The 18,019-nt window shown below is 37.1% G+C and overlaps 1 long non-coding RNA gene across 1 annotated transcript in view; it reads left to right on the top strand.

The window, feature by feature from the left end:
• The first annotated feature begins 8,987 nt into the window (after nt 1–8,987).
• LOC140948737 (uncharacterized) overlaps nt 8,988–18,019 on the top strand; it is a 23,080-nt gene continuing 14,048 nt past the window's right edge. The window contains exon 1 of the long non-coding RNA XR_012167086.1: nt 8,988–9,075. This is a non-coding gene — a long non-coding RNA (uncharacterized lncRNA). The remainder of the gene's footprint in view (nt 9,076–18,019) is intronic.

The following is an 18,019-nucleotide window of genomic DNA, read 5'->3' on the forward strand; positions in this document are numbered from 1 at the left end:
CTTCATGATACCCCCGCCCTTTTGAGCGGCTAATACGGGGCGAGATCTTGTAAAGATCTTCAAAAATGCCTCGGGGGACCGGGAACCCTCTTGTTTGTCCAGCGACCTGTCTTCTTTAAGAGTAGGATGACAAGACAAATAAATATAGTAAGTAAGATAGGGGGACATTTGAGAACAACTAAACTAAATGAACTACAATAGTAAAGAAACCTGCAAGAACCTGCACTTTCCCAAATTAGTGAATATGGGCATCAGCTAAAATAAAAGCTTTTAGGTTGTTTTTACGTTGTAGCTAATGCCAAAATTTTATTTACTTGAATCCAGTCTATTCCTTTTTCTCTCCAACAACAATGATATATTAAGAAACATTGTTATTATAGCTGGAAATTTCTTTCCAACCGTGTGCACACTCATTGGTTATTTCAATGTCACCTGACATCTAACAATGAAACTTTTTGGTGCCAATATTCTCTAAGCAGGCAACATCGCAAAAATCATTCACATCAGAGGGTAACAGTGCACTATTACCCGTGAATGACCAACAACTGACATTCCAGGGAGGTTTAATGAATTTCCATGCAGCTATAAATTTTTTTAAAATATTAACATCACAAATCACTTAAAGACTTGGCCCATGGGAAACAGTTAATTTTGTTTTCCAAGAATCTAAATATTTCCCAGCACCATTCTCATTAGTTACTTCGAGGTCACATGACATCTAACTGTTTCCCACCACAATCACTGAGGAATTGCCAGGCTAATTGACCAGCTGCTGTGGAAATTGGAGAATGACTATATGAATGGTTAGGTACGTTAGGTACAGTGCCAAAGTTGCATTGATAACTGTGGTGATCTTCCCTGAATTTATTTCTTCATTCTGCATTTCCAGTATATGAAATTAATGTATTTATTATACCATATATAACTTTGTTGTTTGAATTCACCTTGGAGAAGTTAATCTTTTCTTGTGCTGTTTTAAAGTTATAGAGTTTTAGTTTTAGTTTCAACTTTTAAGACCTTTTTCTTTCCTGCTCTTTAAACCTTATCTAACTACGTTGTACTTTTTTCGTAGTTTTCTTTGACTCCTCTTCTTCCTTTGTCGGGAGTGGGTTGCGGCTACACGTAGGCTAGACTACATCCCGATACCGACTGGGGGGGTATCAGTATTTGCAACGAGGTTATATCGTATTGTGTACCAGTGTGAATAAAACGATCTTCATCATCATCATTATTATCGTTATTATTATTGTAATGAAATCGGGAGCTCCGCTTTTAGGCTTGGCTAAATCTATATATTATACACCATGCAAATTTATATCGACTATCTCGCATGGATGGGATGATCACACTGTCCAATAGATTACAACCCAGAAAATTGACCCATTACAGAACAAAATTTTATAGACTACCTTTCGTCTTTTTGACTGTCTAGAAATAATTTTACATTTTATACAAAAAAAAGTGTTACTGTCCGCATTCTCGTTTACATCTTATTTTTCTTATGCTTTCCATGCACTCTAAAAAGGCGGAAAAGGGCTGACGAAGAAACTAGAGTGGACGAAATTAAAAAATAACAGCAATTTTCTATTAATGAAATATAATATTATACTCTGCAGACGCTGACACTAACGCTTTATTCCCAATGTATTGAACTACGATCATGATTATATTTTTAACAAGTAGAAAACTGTTTTCTAGAACAACGTAGGAGTATCGTCAAAATGCTGGAAACTCAAGAGTAATAAATATACTGTAAAGTTCAGTTTCACAAAAGGTTAAAGACAATGTCGTCGTCACTGAGAAAAATCACAACTACAGAGTCAGTTTCCAGGAAGACGTAGCAGCTCAAGTACGTCCTCAATTGAAAATGTCAACAAGAAAAAAATATATAGCAGAGGGTAAAATCGAAGCTTCAGATCATATACTTTAATTTACTTAAAACAATAAACTTCAAACGAAAAAGCTTCAACTCATTGCTAAAAAATCCAGAGATCTATGCTCAATTCCAGAAGGAAAAAGTTGGATGATTTCAGAAAGATACTTAAGAATATATGCTAGTCAGAGAGAAAAAACTCTGTTATCAAGCTACTAAACGTATATTTACAGCGATAACAATATATAAATTAAATTCGATCATGTGATCATGGATCATAGAGTATAGGTTTTGTACATATATGGCAGCTTAAAAGTTGATGTAGATCTGCTACTTTAACAACAATTATTATACACACAGAGCATCACATGTCCGAAGAGACTAAAATGTCTAAACATTTGTAGTTGTCAAAAATAATAAAAATAAAATGGCAGCACAACCTCATCAGTTATTTCGAGACCATGAGTGATGACCTGTACAGTGCAAAACTACGCTCGACGGGCCAGCTCATGATCCATCTTACCTCGCTGAATCGGATGATTTTTTTCAGTGGGAATATTGTTTCCTCTTTTTTTATTGTCCTCCAGCTGGTTATAAGCTTTAAATATATCACTGTCTTTCAATCACTTGCAAATGTCTAAATGTATTTTTGTAAACCTCATTATATTATATCACCATAAAAGGGGCCTCTCATGATTTGTCATTCATGTGCAAAAAACAAAAAACAAAAAGAAAAAAGTATGGTACTCGCCTTCCAAAACAGAATATTGATATTGAACATTGATATAGATTATGATCCGGAAATTGACTAGTAACCAGCGCGCATACGTGTTTAAAGATACAATTTACTCGAAAATCAAAAAAAGCATGATTAAAAAAAAAGAATGATATTTCATGATATTTTAAAATATTTTCTAAACCGGCTTTCCTCTTTTTGCCTCTCTAGAAATGATGTAACACATTATCCAAAAAAGTGTCGTTGTTCGATTCTTTTTCATATGTTTTTACATATAAACTATAGAAGCTGTCCTAATATATTTCACTATCCTTGTGGTGATGTTTTTAACAACAAGAGAACTATTTTCTATAACAACGTAGAAATGTTGTCAAAATGCTCGAAAAAGTTCAGTTCAACATAAGATTAAAGACAGTGTCGTCGTCGCCAGGAGAAATCGCAACTAGTTTTCGGGAAGTCGTAGCAGCTAAAGTATAACTCAAATTCAACGTCAACGAAAAAAAAAGATTATATAATTATATAATTTCATCATATCATTAATCACAAAGCAGGTCGGTTAAGTATATGGCAGCTTGAATTGATGTGGACCTTCTAGAACAATACACACATAGCGTATCACAATTTTCTTTTGTGGACAACGGTTTTCATACTTATCCGAAAAAAAAAAAAAACAGAATGTCTAACCATTTGTCGAAGTCAAACAAGGCAGTACACTTGGCCAGTGCTAACCTCACCCTGAGCAGACAGGCGTCTCATCAATAAGCTACGCGGACTGAGTCAGAGATTATTTCAGTGTAAATAATATTGTAAAAGTTTGCTTGTTTTCCTCTCTCCCCATAATTAGAAAGGTTTCATTATATTACTGTTTTTCAGTGGCTTGCAAACTTCCAATATTCTTGTTAACCTTGTTCTGTATCACTATTTATATTAAAAGCGGCCGCCTTTAAGTAATTTGTCGGCATTCGTGTACGGATAATTAATTGGATCCTCCTCCTATTTGAAAGATCGTTTTTGATCAGCTGGGAAAACAATAGAGATTGTCACATGACAATACCCCAATCCCTGAAAACAATGAAAGTGCAGATTAAAGGGGACCAGTGAAATAAGAGGTTTAGAACGGTGCAGGTCTACTGAATTAATGTAAGGAAGTACGGTTCTCGGTTTCCAAAACTGAATATTGATGTTTAAGGTTGAAAGAAAGACCGATAGACGCCGAGCGAATGATCAATTATATTCAGCTCTATTTTCTACCTTGACAACGAAAAAAGTATTTCTAAAGTATAATATATAGATAGCCTTGTTTGATTAAGGGTATATTAACCTGTGGTAAAAACTGCCCTCGAAGATTTAGTTCAATCACCTAACCAAGCAATAAGGCTCTCTAGGAATACAAGGGAAAACAATACGTACATTGAAGAATTTGTAATCGTCTTTAATAACCGTGAGTTTTTGTTAGATTTGAAGTCTACTTCATGTCGGTATACGTACAGATCCAAGTTTTATAGTTTCATACATATTTAGTGGGTTCATATATACTCATGCTAAAACTTCTTCCAAGAAGAATGGTCAAAGCTCAGCTATTCTTCGTTTTCACTGTCACGCAATAAACACGGCACAAACAAATACATTTGAAACCGTCCAGTGGAAGAAGCCAAGAAAATGAAATGTTATAAAAGACTAATATATAAACAATTTGTCCAAATCTCAGGTCTTTGTGGCCCACAGTTTCTGAGTTATTTGCCGAAACATTTCACGCACCTTTGTATGGAGACGCCATATTGGTGGACAGAAACTGTCCACCAATATTGCCGCCGGAAGTCAACAAAACAATCTGAAGTTCATTTTTTCTATAAAAGCTCTTTCATTTTCACTCGATAGCTAGCATACGTGCGCATAAACACATCTTTTAATACTTGAAATGGTTAAACTGCTGAAAATCAAGCAGAGAGACTTTTTTCAGTGAGACAGCATTCCTATTTTGGTGTCACGCACTGTGAAAACTCGGAAGTTTAAACTGCTGTATTCTTGAAATGAAACATGCTTTGGGGCTGGAAACTTGTACAAAGATTTATTTCCTATTAATCTTCAACCTGGTGTAAATAAGAATTTGTAAAACCTCGCTTTTTTGACTTTGCAATCTGATGACGTCACTGTGAAAACCATCAATTACTGCACAACAGATTGATTTCAGTTTTATGCGATTAAGCTGCTGGCGAGCAGCGAATTCAACAAGGGGCATATCTTTTTACCGTACAGGCACTATACTTCATTTTGAAAATTCTAACCAATCCTGCCAGAGTTACACGCATTTAATCTGTTAACAGGCATTTTGTGGAAAAATCGACTGGCAATTTCGCTGTTTATCTACGACTCTTTCCAGATCGACATAAAATTAAAAAAATGCGATTCTGGCTTTTGTGTTTGCATCAAAAATAAAAAGGCAGCTTGATTCCATTAAAGTCTTGATCAATAACGATTTCTTAAAACATATGCAAGCGAATATTAACGTTAAAAGCCGACGTTTCGGTATCATCATGACACCATTCTCAAGGCAAAATGAATAAGTAATGCGAAGATTTGATTTCTATAGTTTCTACATATTAGCATAATAACCACGCATCTCAAGTTCTTCAATTGAATACCTTTGCGCAAGAGAGAATGAGCTAAGAGAGCGAATTCCTTTGCCCCATGGGACCTTCCACAGGAATTTGATGCTAAAGGTGAAAGCACGCTCACGACACGCTTGCACGACACGCTTAGCGTGCCGTAGATCACGGATATGCGCATATTAAATTGAAAAAACAAAGACGGACACACTTGCGTTTGTTTTGATAAATTTAACACGCTAGACCTTTTGTTTTTTGTAGCGTGCCATATGTCAGGTAAGTGTGCGAATTATAGCACGCTTAGCGTGCAATTGGGGTAAGACATGTAAGATCGTAAGATCGTAACCATAGCCATTTGAAAATCACCACTTAATGGTCGTCTAGCCTGGAATTAATGCGAGATCAGTGTAAACCAATTTCTCCGGCTGTCGGCTGTTGACCGGAATCGCAAAGAGGCCTGCTATCGCATGCGAGGCACTAAAGTTATGTCGCCTGAAAATTATAGTTATGTCACGTACCGGAATATTTATTAGCAGTAATGCACAGAGAAATGAAGTTGAATAAATTAGTTTAATATATTTCTTTAAGCCATGCTGAGACGAACGAAGGTAATTTAATCGGAGAAACACAAACTGCCTAGAATTTTCTATAGGTTGAGGAAGGCTAAACATTTCTAGATGACCGTTCCATGCATATACAATTTTCAAAGCTTATCTATCCCTAGCTATTATTCGTAGAGAAAGGAATCCTAAAATTTTCGGAACCGAAAATACGATGAAATTCTCACTTTCCTAAAACTTTCAATTGGAAGCTAAATTTTTCGAGAAAATAATGCTGAAACCCTTGTAATTTCTACCCATATATCCAGTAGGTCCCACCGTTCACTGTTTATACTTTTCAAGCGACAACGTTATTTCAATCAGCTACTATCGCTGCGATCGCTTAGGTAGAACTGTTTCTTTCTCGATAGTTACCAAAAAAGGGTGCCGTTCATAATCATTTACGGTTCCTTTTTGTAGGGGAAATTTATTTACCTTATAGATAACACGCCCTGCGTAGTTTTGCGCACACTGAAAGCGTGTTGTGCTTTTTCGCACGGAGTTTTTGTTTGAAAACTTTAACACGCTCTTTTTTTCGACTTGCTCACGCTTAATTGTCTCAAGCGTGTCCTCTGAAACAAAAGAAATTGCAAATGAGGCAAGATTGCAAGCGTGCTAAAGCGCGTTACAATAAATTCTTTTGTTTTAAAGTGAAAGCGTGTCGTGCGCGTGCTTTTACCTTTAGCATTAAAATCCTGTGGAGGCTGACGAAGAAAACTAGAGTGGACGAAATTAAAAAATAAAAGCAATTTTCTATTAATGAAATATAATATTATACTCTGCAGACGCTGACACTGACGCTTTATTCCCAATGTATTGAGCTACGATCATGATTATATTTTTAACAAGCAGAAAACTATTTTCTAGAACAACGTAGGAGCATCGTCAAAATGCTCGAAACTCAAGAGTAATAAATATACTGTAAAGTTCAGTTTCACAAAAGGTTAAAGACAATGTCGTCGTCACTGAGAAAAATCACAACTACAAAGTCAGTTTCCAGGAAGACGTAGCAGCTGAAGTACTTCCTCAATTGAAAATGTCAACAAGAAAAAATATATAGCAAAGGGTAAAATCGAAGCTTCAGATCATATACTTTAATTTACTTAAAACAATAAACTTCAAACGAAAAAGCTTCAACTCATTGCTAAAAAATCCAGAGATCTATGCTCAATTCCAGGAGGAAAAAGTTGGATGATTTCAGAAAGATACTAAAGAATATATGCTAGTCAGAGAGAAAAAACTCTGCTATCAAACTAATAGACGTGTATTTACAGCAATAACTATGTATAAATCAAATTCGATCATGTGATCGTGGATCATAGAGTAGGTTTTGTACATATATGGCAGCTTAAAAGTTGATGTAGATCTGCTACTTTAACAACAATTATTATACACACAGAGCATCACATGTCCGAAGAGACTAAAATGTCTAAACATTTGTAGTTGTCAAAAAATAATAAAAATAAAATGGCAGCACAACCTCATCAGTTATTTCGAGACCATGAGTGATGACCTGTACAGTGCAAAACTACGCTCGCCGGGCCAGCTCATGATCCATCTTACCTAGCTGAATCGGATGATTTTTTTCAGTGGGAATATTGTTTGTTCTTTTTTTTATTGTCCTCCAGCTGGTTATAAGCTTTAAATATATCACTGTCTTTCAATCACTTGCAAATGTCTAAATGCATTTTTGTAAATCTCATTATATTATCTCACCATAAAAGGGGCCTCTGAATGATTAGTCATTCATGTGCAAAAAATAACTTTAAGAAAGTATGGTACTCGCCTTTCAAAACGGAATATTGATATTGAACATTGATAGATTATGATCCGGCAATTGACTAATAAACAGCGCGCATACGTGTTTAAAGATACAATTTACTCGAAAATCAAAAAAAGCATGGTTAAAAAAAAAACAGAATGATATTTCATAGCTATTCTTACATATAGAGAAGGTAAGATTTTTTGAAATATTTTCTAAACTGGCTTTCCTCTTTTTACCTCTCTAGAAATGATGTTACACTTTATCCAAAAAAGTGTCGTTGTTCGATTCTTTTTTATATGTTTTTACATAAACTATAGAAGCTGTCCTAATATATTTAACTATCCTTATGGTGATGTTTTTAACAACAAGAGAAATATTTTCTATAACAACATAGAAATGTTGTCAAAATGCTCGAAAAAGTTCAGTTCAACATAAGATTAAAGACAGTGTCGTCGTCGCCAGGAGAAATCGCAACTAGTTTTCGGGAAGTCGTAGCAGCTAAAGTATAGCTCAAATTCAACGTCAACGAAAAAAAGATTATATATATAATTTCATCATATCATTAATCACAAAGCAGGTCGGTTAAGTATATGGCAGCTTGAATTGATGTGGACCTTCCACAACAATACACACACAGCGTATCACAATTTTCTTTTGTGGACAACGGTTTTCATACTTATCCGAAAAAAAAAAAAACAGAATGTCTAACCATTTGTCGAAGTCAAAAAAGACAGTACAATCACATCATAAATATCATTTTTTTGTGTACTTGGCCAGTGCTAGCCTCACCCTGAGCAGACAGGCGTCTCATCAATAAGCTACGCGGACTGAGTCAGAGATTATTTCAGTGTAAATAATATTGTAAAAGTTTGCTTGTTTTCCTCTCTCCCCATAATTAGAAAGGTTTCATTATATCACTGTTTTTCAGTGGCTTGCAAACTTCTAATATTCTTGTTAACCTTGTTCTGTATCACTATTTATATTAAAAGCGGCCGCCTTTAAGTAATTTGTCGGCATTCGTGTACGGATAATTAATTGGATCCTCCTCCTATTTGAAAGATCGTTTTTGATCAGCTGGGAAAACAATAGAGATTGTCACATAACAATACCCCAATCCCTGAAACCAATGAAAGTGCAGATTAAAGGGGACCAGTGAAATAAGAGGTTTAGAACGGTGCAGGTCTACTGAATTAATGTAAGGAAGTACGGTTCTCGGTTTCCAAAACTGAATATTGATGTTTAAGGTTGAAAGAAAGACCGATAGACGCCGAGCGAATGATCAATTATATTCAGCTCTATTTTCTACCTTGACAACGAAAAAAATATTTCTAAAGTATAATATATAGATAGCCTTGTTTGATTAAGGGTATATTAACCTGTGGTAAAAACTGCCCTCGAAGATTTAGTTCAATCACCTAACCAAGCAATAAGGCTGTCTAGGAATACAAGGGAAAACAATACGTACATTGAAGAATTTGTAATCGTCTTTAATAACCGTGAGTTTTTGTTAGATTTGAAGTCTACTTCATGTCGGTATACGTACAGATTCAAGTTTCATAGTTTCATACATATTTAGTGGGTTCATATATACTCATGCTAAAACTTCTTCCAAGAAGAATGGTCAAAGCTCAGCTATTCTTCGTTTTCACTGTCACGCAATAAACACGGCACAAACAAATACATTTGAAACCGTCCAGTGGAAGAAGCCAAGAAAATGAAATGCTATAAAAGACTAATATATAAACAATTTGTCCAAATCTCAGATTTTTGTGGCCCACAGTTTCTGAGTTATTTGCCGAAACATTTCACGCACCTTTGTATGGAGACGCCATATTGGTGGACAGAAACTGTCCACCAATATTGCCGCCGGAAGTCAACAAAACAATCTGAAGTTCATTTTTTCTATAAAAGCTCTTTCATTTTCACTCGATAGCTAGCATACGTGCGCATAAACACATCTTTTAATACTTGAAATGGTTAAACTGCTGAAAATCAAGCAGAGAGACTCTTTTCAATGAGACAGCATTCCTATTTTGGTGTCACGCACTGTGAAAACTCGGAAGTTTAAACTGCTGCATTCTTGAAATGAAACATGCTTCGGGGCTGGAAACTTGTACAAAGATTTATTTCCTATTAATCTTCAACCTAGTGTAAATAAGAATTCGTAAAACCTCGCTTTTTTGACTTTGCAATCTGATGACGTCACTGTGAAAACCATCAATTACTGCACAACAGATTGATTTCAGTTTTATGCGATTAAGCTGCTGGCGAGCAGCGAATTCAACAAGGGGCATATCTTTTTACCGTACAGGCACTATACTTCATTTTGAAAATTCTAACCAATCCTGCCAGAGTTACACGCATTTAATCTGTTAACAGGCATTTTGTGGAAAAATCGACTGGCAATTTCGCTGTTTATCTACGACTCTTTCCAGATCGACATAAAATTAAAAAAATGCGATTCTGGCTTTTGTGTTTGCATCAAAAATAAAAAGGCAGCTTGATTCCATTAAAGTCTTGATCAATAACGATTTCTTAAAACATAAGCAAGCGAATATTAACGTTAAAAGCCGACGTTTCGGTATCATCATGACACCATTCTCAGCGCAAAATGAATAAGCAATGCGAAGATTTGATTTCTATAGTCTCTACAAATTAGCATAATAACCACGCATCTCAAGTTCTTCAAGTGAATACCTTTGCGCAAGAGAGAATGAGCTAAGAGAGCGAATCCCTGTGCCCCATGATAATTTTTTTAAAATCTATTTAAAGTTCGCGCGCGTGCTGGGAAGGTTATTTTTTGTCTGTTGTTTCCGTGACATGTTTCGCCGCCAAAAATTTGAAGTTTGACAGCCATTACAGTAATTAGCGCCAGGAGCCGATACTAATCGGCTCCTATTGTTGACATCTTTTTGATCAGCGCGTTCCGCTCATAATTAAGGAATGAATTTCATTTACAAAGGGATTGCAGTATTGGAGTCAAAATTTCACTTTGAGATTAAAGATTGAGATTTTCTGACGGCTGGTAGCCTCATTTAAAGTAACGAATATTGAATTCTGAAACACTGTGAAAGCCAAAGGCAAAGGTTATCACGCTCGAAACACGAAACCTTTCATAAGTGGCTGGCTTTAATTGTTTATGCAAATGTACAAGATATTTTTTCTCTTTTTCCAGGAATATTTTTCTTTCAGAAACAGTACATTTACTTTTAAAAATTATTCTTGTGCGTTTCAAACTGCATTACTTTTTCTTAACATCTAATACTTGCGATGAATATTTCGCTGTGCGAACATAAATCTGGTCAGATGTTTCAAGCTGTTAAACAGTCGCTAACCTGGATGCTAGAGACTTTTGATGCTCGGTTTCCGGTTTCGGTCAATTCTTTATAGTGAGCGGTGTGCCCACATTTGTATAGCGCCCTCTCAAAATTTAAATGTTTGGCGGCCAAACAGTCATGTTTGAGCGCACTTTGAGCCTATTTTCTCGTTACGTGTCCACGGTTGGATCAAAATGACGGTATCACAGCTCGCGGATATGCGTGGATGTCGCCGGAAGAGACAGTTGACGTTTTTTGCAATAGGTTGTTGGTTTTTTATATACTGATGTAGCGAAGACCCCAATGACCAGTTTTGGTCGAGTCGGAACCGCTTTCTCTAGCGAACCCCCAGAAGCCAGGACCGTTTTGCTCTTCGGCAGCTACTCTGGCCAGGTTATTCCACATAGAAATCTTTTGACTCGTCGTCGAAAGTAATGCCAAGTTTGCACGTCCTATCGCTTGGTGTGCGTGATGGGTAATGAAATGAATTACCCACCAAGTTTAAAATTACATAAAGCCACTCAAACCGACCAATAAGGTGGCGTCCTTAAAATAACCACGCAGTGTGACACAGAACCAAGAATAGATTGAAACAAGAATCGCCGAAGGCGATTTTTAACTGGGCTGCAAAGGGGCTATTTTTTCTGAGGGGAGGGGGCGGCTATACACACTCAGGCTACCATAAAACCTTGTCGGCAACCATTGCATGCAACAGAATCTCATGTGAGAGTGAAACATAAACTCATTCAGAACATTGTACCCTTTTGAAAGACTTTCGTAACCAAAAAAAAAAGAGTACCATTTTGAAGTGGGGGCTGTATAATAACTTTTAAATTCCACCATTATGAATAAAAATAAACAATTTAGCCATTAATTCTAAGCAGGAAACAATTTGCATTATTTCGACGCACCCCTCTCCCAATCCCTCTGTGCCCCAAAATATACCGTGACAGTATAACGTGACTAATTTGACGTAACGGGAAATTCCAAAAATTGTTGTCATTCTACGAGCATAAAATGCGACAGACTGAGCTGATTTACACTAGACAGAAATATTGTATTGTATGAAAACCTAAAGTATACTAAAACAGACAGTTAATTGCCCATTGATTCCGCCTGATCCAGGGGCCTCACTGACTGCACGGAGACTTTACTGCGCTTTTCACAAACATGCGAACTCTAAAGTTCAAAAGCCACCTTCACAATTGTGTTTATCGCTGCCGTCAATCATAATTACGATCACAAGCAACGAACCTTCAAACAGAGAAACACACAAAACGGAAAAATCCACAAATCACAAACCATGACCTTTTGAACCCATGAAGTAAAGTTTTGTTTCCTAAGAGGTCCGTTAAGATGATTGACAGCAGCGAAAAACGCAATCGTTGGTTGGCTTCTGAACTTCAGAATTCGCATGGTTGTGAAAAGTGCGATCCTAATTTGCGGTCCACAGTCTACATGAAAACGCACTATTTTTTCCACAAGATGAAAAATATTCAGTTTTAAGATTTTCCTCATGGTATTTTTCTCTAACTTAAAGGAATAAAATCCTTTGCATTTTGAGACCTAAAAAAGTTTAAAGATTTCTCGCTTGAATGTTGCTTTCACCAGCACGCACTCCAAACAATGTAAATAGATAAAACGATCGATAACATATTTTTTACGTGATACCGATGCGAGTTAAAAATTCGCTCCAGTTCTGTTTGTCTCACCCAAGACTAACTTTTCTTCATGGAAGATAACTATGCCGCTTTATAACTCGTTTGAAGTTTTTGTGCCAGCTAAACAATATGGAAACACTATTCACCGTGACTCCTTGGATATTAAAAAAGACTGAAAGTGACGCACTATTATGCCTTTGTTAAACTTCTGATCACATCTTCACGCTAAGTCTCTCTTTTCAAGCGATTTATCTCAATGCACAATAATTGACCCTTATATTAGTTAAAATCCTATGGTTCATTTATATTAATGCTGTTTTTGCCCCTCACATTGACTGTGTTCGTTCGGATTCAAAACACCTTTACGAAAATAAAGGTCTTATAAGTCATGTGTGTTATGTTTCGAGATAAATGGATTATACGCTTTTTTAAGTTTCCATTTTGCGGTGACTTCAGTTTACATCTCCATAAAATGGTAAAAGAAATATCAAGAAACATCACGAGTGCTGAAAATTTTCAAAGGCATGTTTCTGAGACTCGCTAATGCTGACATCAATATAGCGTGCTTGCTGAATAGTTGTGATCACAAGATCATGTACAAAATTTAATGATAAAAGCTTAGCAAGATACAGATACAAACAAAAGCAAACCCCCTAAAACCTCGACGTGGGCTACACTTGTATGCTCTACTCAGTCACCAAACCTTGTCAGTAATAGCTCCTATTTTCCTCAAGTCGCTCTCTGTGAAGCTCCCGGATGGGATGTCCCGGTGAAGCTTTAAACTTGTGTGCGAAATTCTCAGAGTTCCTATTTTTGTCCGTGTCTTCTTTATCCTCAGTATCCGAAATTTAGACCTCCAAAGTGACGTGTGTTGCATCAAATAGAAGGAAATATTTAAAGGAAAAGCCAGTCTTCTAACATGGCAAAGTTGTCACGTCCCTCGCTCATCGACGTTCCTCACATCAGGATTCATCTGCCATTCATCGGCAACTGAGTTGTTCGCTTCACTGACTATGACGGCTTACAATCAAGTCTTAAGCCATAGTGTCGTCAACTGGTGAAGTACTTCGCTCATAAATTGTGCTTCTTAATTGCTCATGTGCATCGTATATATGCGTACATCGATCGATAGTTCACGAAGCGGCCACGGCGTTCCAAACCTGACGCTCGCAGTCATCTTTTAGTGTGAACCTACCGTGAACGGCGTGTCGGTTTGAATGCAACGCGAGCATTTCTCTGAGTTTCCCAGCGCCAACATCATCTAACTGACTTAAACTCGAACAATAAAAAAATTATAGAGTGACTCCTATGATCGAATCGCTTCGAACAACGCAAATAGCCTTCTTCAGGTTCGCAACGCCTTGTGGGTTTTTCAGGGGGAGCGCAGACGAGGTACAAAAAGTATCCGTGAAAGGCTCCGTGCAAGAGAAACTCATATGAAACCATTTGTGAGAACATCGTTTCTCGGTACCAGACCCTCGTGTCTTCCCTCCCCCGGGAGGCCGTTTTTCGCCGCAGACGACCGAAAACCCATTTTATGACTGGGCCGCACAGACAGCCCAGTAAATAATTTTCATAGAAAGAGGGTCATGTATGGGGGATTCGCTCTCTTAAATCATTCTCTCTTGCTTTGCGCGAATCGAGTCCGCCTGCACGTTTAGGAATGGTTTGAGTTTTCTTATAAAGAGCATCTCCTTAATTAGGCAATCAAATTTGTTAGAACCTTTAGTGAGCACGTGAAATAGTTCTGAAAGAAAAGGTGGTACGTCCACGAAGCTCCCATTGAAAAGTTAAGTGATTTTGGAGTGAAAAAAATCTTGTATCGAGTTGATATAGCCTTATATGTACACCCCAAAAGGTGTACGGTCAAATTTAAGAGCAATAATGGCTCTTGATCACAGTAGATAAGGCGTGGAAAACAAATCAGGCCGAATTTTTTGCGATCGACAAGTTTGCAAATTCTTGCTAATAAATCTGGGTGCGTGCAAACCAATCTTTTATTTTTTTTAATACACCACATCTGAGGAGAAAGAGTACTATGAGGCGCTGTTTTTATCATACAGACCTCGTACAAAATGCAGTATTTCACAATTTTTCAAGATTCAATATTCAGGACCAAACTCAATCGCAGATATCCTAGCATGATATAATTATGCCTGAGCGCTTCTAGGATATATAACACGTTTAGTATTCCGACCCCTAGCCGCGAAAAATTAGGCAGTTGTTCTATATCCTTTCTGGTTCATCCAGGTAGAGGTCCTGGCATGATATAATTATGCCTGAGCGCTTCTACGATGTATAACACGTTTAGCATTTCGACGCGTAGAAAAAAAAAATCGCCAGTTGTTTTATATCCTTTCTGGTTCATCTAGGCAGAAGTCCTGGCATGATGTTATTATGCCTGAGCGCTTCTAGGATGTATAACACGTTTAGCATTTCGACGCGAAGAAAAAAAAATAGGCAGTTGTTCTATATCCTTTCTCGTTCATCCAGGCAGAAGTCCTGGCATGATGTTATTATGGCTGAGCGCTTCTAGGATATATAACACGTTCAGTATTTCAACCTGTAGCCGCGAAAAAATTAGACTGTTGTTCTATATCCTTTCTGGTTCATCTAGGCAGAAGTCCTGGCATGATGTTATTACGGCTGAGCGCTTCTAGGATATATAACACGTTCAGTATTTCGACCCGCAACCGAGAAAAAATTAGGCAGTTGTTCTATATCCTTTCTGGTTCATCCAGGTAAAAGTCCTTTCATATAATATTATGCCTGAGCGCTTCTAGGATAAATAACATGTTTAGCATTTCCATCCGTAGAGGGAAAGATATCTTATCTTATCAATGTAAATGTAGTACACAGCATCGAGGAGGGAGAGCACTAACGAAATCGAGAAATATTGAACTATAGATAATTAATCGTTTTTTCCTGTGTATTTGCAACGAGGTTGACCGCGGACTTAGATATGTTTCTGTTTAGACGGCACTGAATTATTTTTCCGAAACCAAAGCCGTACATTTTGTTAGATACCCAGCTTTTAATTAATTATATTTCTCGCCCTAGGATGATGACATGATGGCGTGAAAATTGACGCCTCTATCATATTAGATGTGAAATACGATCAGAGATTAATGGAATACGGAATGTTGCAAGCTACTGGGTATCCGGCTGAGATAGCTGACTTTTACTCAGCTATCTCAGTTGGATACTGAGGGGGTTTTTTGGTTGCTAAGATACTGCTGCTCGTTATGAAGAATTTTTTGAGTCTACTTTTTTTTCATGGTTTTATAACGATGTGTAACCTTTAAAAGCGTTTAATACGCTCGGCATTCTGAGTAATCCTGCAAGCGATGTTTATGAATGGCTGAAAACAAACGGCAAAGCGATGAAAATTACACTTTTGAGACTACCAACAATCAATATAGAAATAATATATAAATTTAGCCAGGGCTAAAAAGCGAAGCTCCCATTAATAAATATATAATTTAAATCAAACAATAAACTTGTAATCCACAAATCAGTTTGAGGGAAAAGCTAAGTGATTTTAGAGTGAAACATCTCACATCGAGTTGGCTTATATGTTCACCCAAAAAATAGCAATCATCTTTGATCACATTCAAGAGCCATAACGGCTCTTGATCACAGTAGATTAGGCCTGGAAAACAAATCAGGCCGAATCTTTTGCGTTCGGTAAGTTTACTTTACAAAATCTTGCCAACAAATCTGGGGGTGTGTAAACCAACCTTTTACACTTTTTATACATCACATCTGAGGTGAAACAGTACTATGAGGCGCTGTATTTATCATACAGACCTCGGACAGAATGCAGTCTTTCACTGTTTTTAAAGACAAATTGCACTCAGTCAATATTCAGGACGATCAATCGTTGGCTTTTAGCGAAACCGTTCAAAGCATTTCCAAAATCACCTATACGGCCAGCCGGCTCTCACTTTTGGCCAGCGGTCGAGTGTGTGAATGAACATTAATAGAGTTACGCTTCAACGTAACAACGAATTTATTATGTTAATTTTTTTTTTATTTCATGGCTTTATAACGATGTGTAATCTTGAAAAGCGTTTGATACTCGCGACATTTTGAGTACTCATGCAAGCGACGTTCGTGAAAGACTGAAAACAAACGGCACAGCGATTAAAATTGCAAAAGAGACTTCTAACAATCATTGAAAGAAATATAATTCGGTGAAACATTTAAAGAGACAGCAATTTTCATTCACGAAGACAAGTATTAAAGTATCTCTAAAAATCCTGAGTCTTTAAGTTTATGTTTTAAGCCGGCTTCCCGGTGTTTGCTTTTTCAAAGATGAACTCGAGGCAAGAAAATCGCTCAAAGTTTTCTTTCTACAGGCAAATTTATAACTAAATATTCTTCCGAACGTTTTCTTTCTATTTGCGGTGAGAAAATATATCTAAAAGGCTTTTTGAAGTTCTGTAAGCTTATATCAAACCTGATACTAGGTCAGATCATTGTCTCAAATCTTACAAACGTGCATAATTAACTTCCCGACTGTGCTCGACTTCATGAGGTTAGATATATAAAAAAAAAAAAACGTCAGATACAATAATTACTCAGGCTTACAACTCGAGATGCAGCTCCTGAAAGCTATCAAGTAAGGCCGGAATCGCTTGAGACTTATAAACTCCTCTTACGTATCAAGCAAGGTGAAAAACTAAAACGATGACATCCGAAATCGGGTTTCCGACTTTGACAAGCGACGCATTTCTCAACCAAAAACCCAATAAACAAACCAGCCATGAATAACAGAAGACTCTTGATGGCAGCTGTATTTCATTTGGTACATCCAGTGGAAAAAGACATTAAAAACCATCACAAGTTGGCACAAAACTCTGTCAGCTTCAGCTGTCAAAGTAAACAAGTTTCAAGATGCTGCATAAATTTTCCGCATGAACTCACCTGTCAAATTTTGACCAATCAGAGCATAAAAATTGGACGTAGAGTGTGACCAACGCATGACCATGGTAAGAAAAGGTCTTCCCCGCCTGTATTTTTAAATAACTGGCTGAATTTTCGTGTCCGAGGTAAGTTTGAAATCAAAATCTTAATAGTGCTGGGCCATAGTGACATAAACACGACATATTTCATATAAATTTTTAAAAAACAAACTTGAGCCTGCGATCATTTGAAAACTAGTAACTTGTCAGCGGATAACTTCAAAAAAATACTCGACCTCGATGGGTTGACATCTGAGCCCGCGATACGGTCAGCTGATACTGGTCAGCTGATACCCTGTTCTGACAGCTGTCAATTGATCACAACATTGATGTGCAATCAGTTTTCTCCTGGGCTCCCAAACTAGCTAGAAAGTGCAACAGTAAACATTGGTATACCTGTGGTGCGGAAGGACGGTCGTTCGTTCGGTGTACGGTCACGTGATAACCAAATTTTCTGGGATGGGTAGACTTACTTAGCTATGGGGCTCCGCCCAC

This window comes from Porites lutea, chromosome 9, assembly GCF_958299795.1.
Source record: "Porites lutea chromosome 9, jaPorLute2.1, whole genome shotgun sequence".
NCBI classification, from domain to species: domain Eukaryota; kingdom Metazoa; phylum Cnidaria; class Anthozoa; order Scleractinia; family Poritidae; genus Porites; species Porites lutea.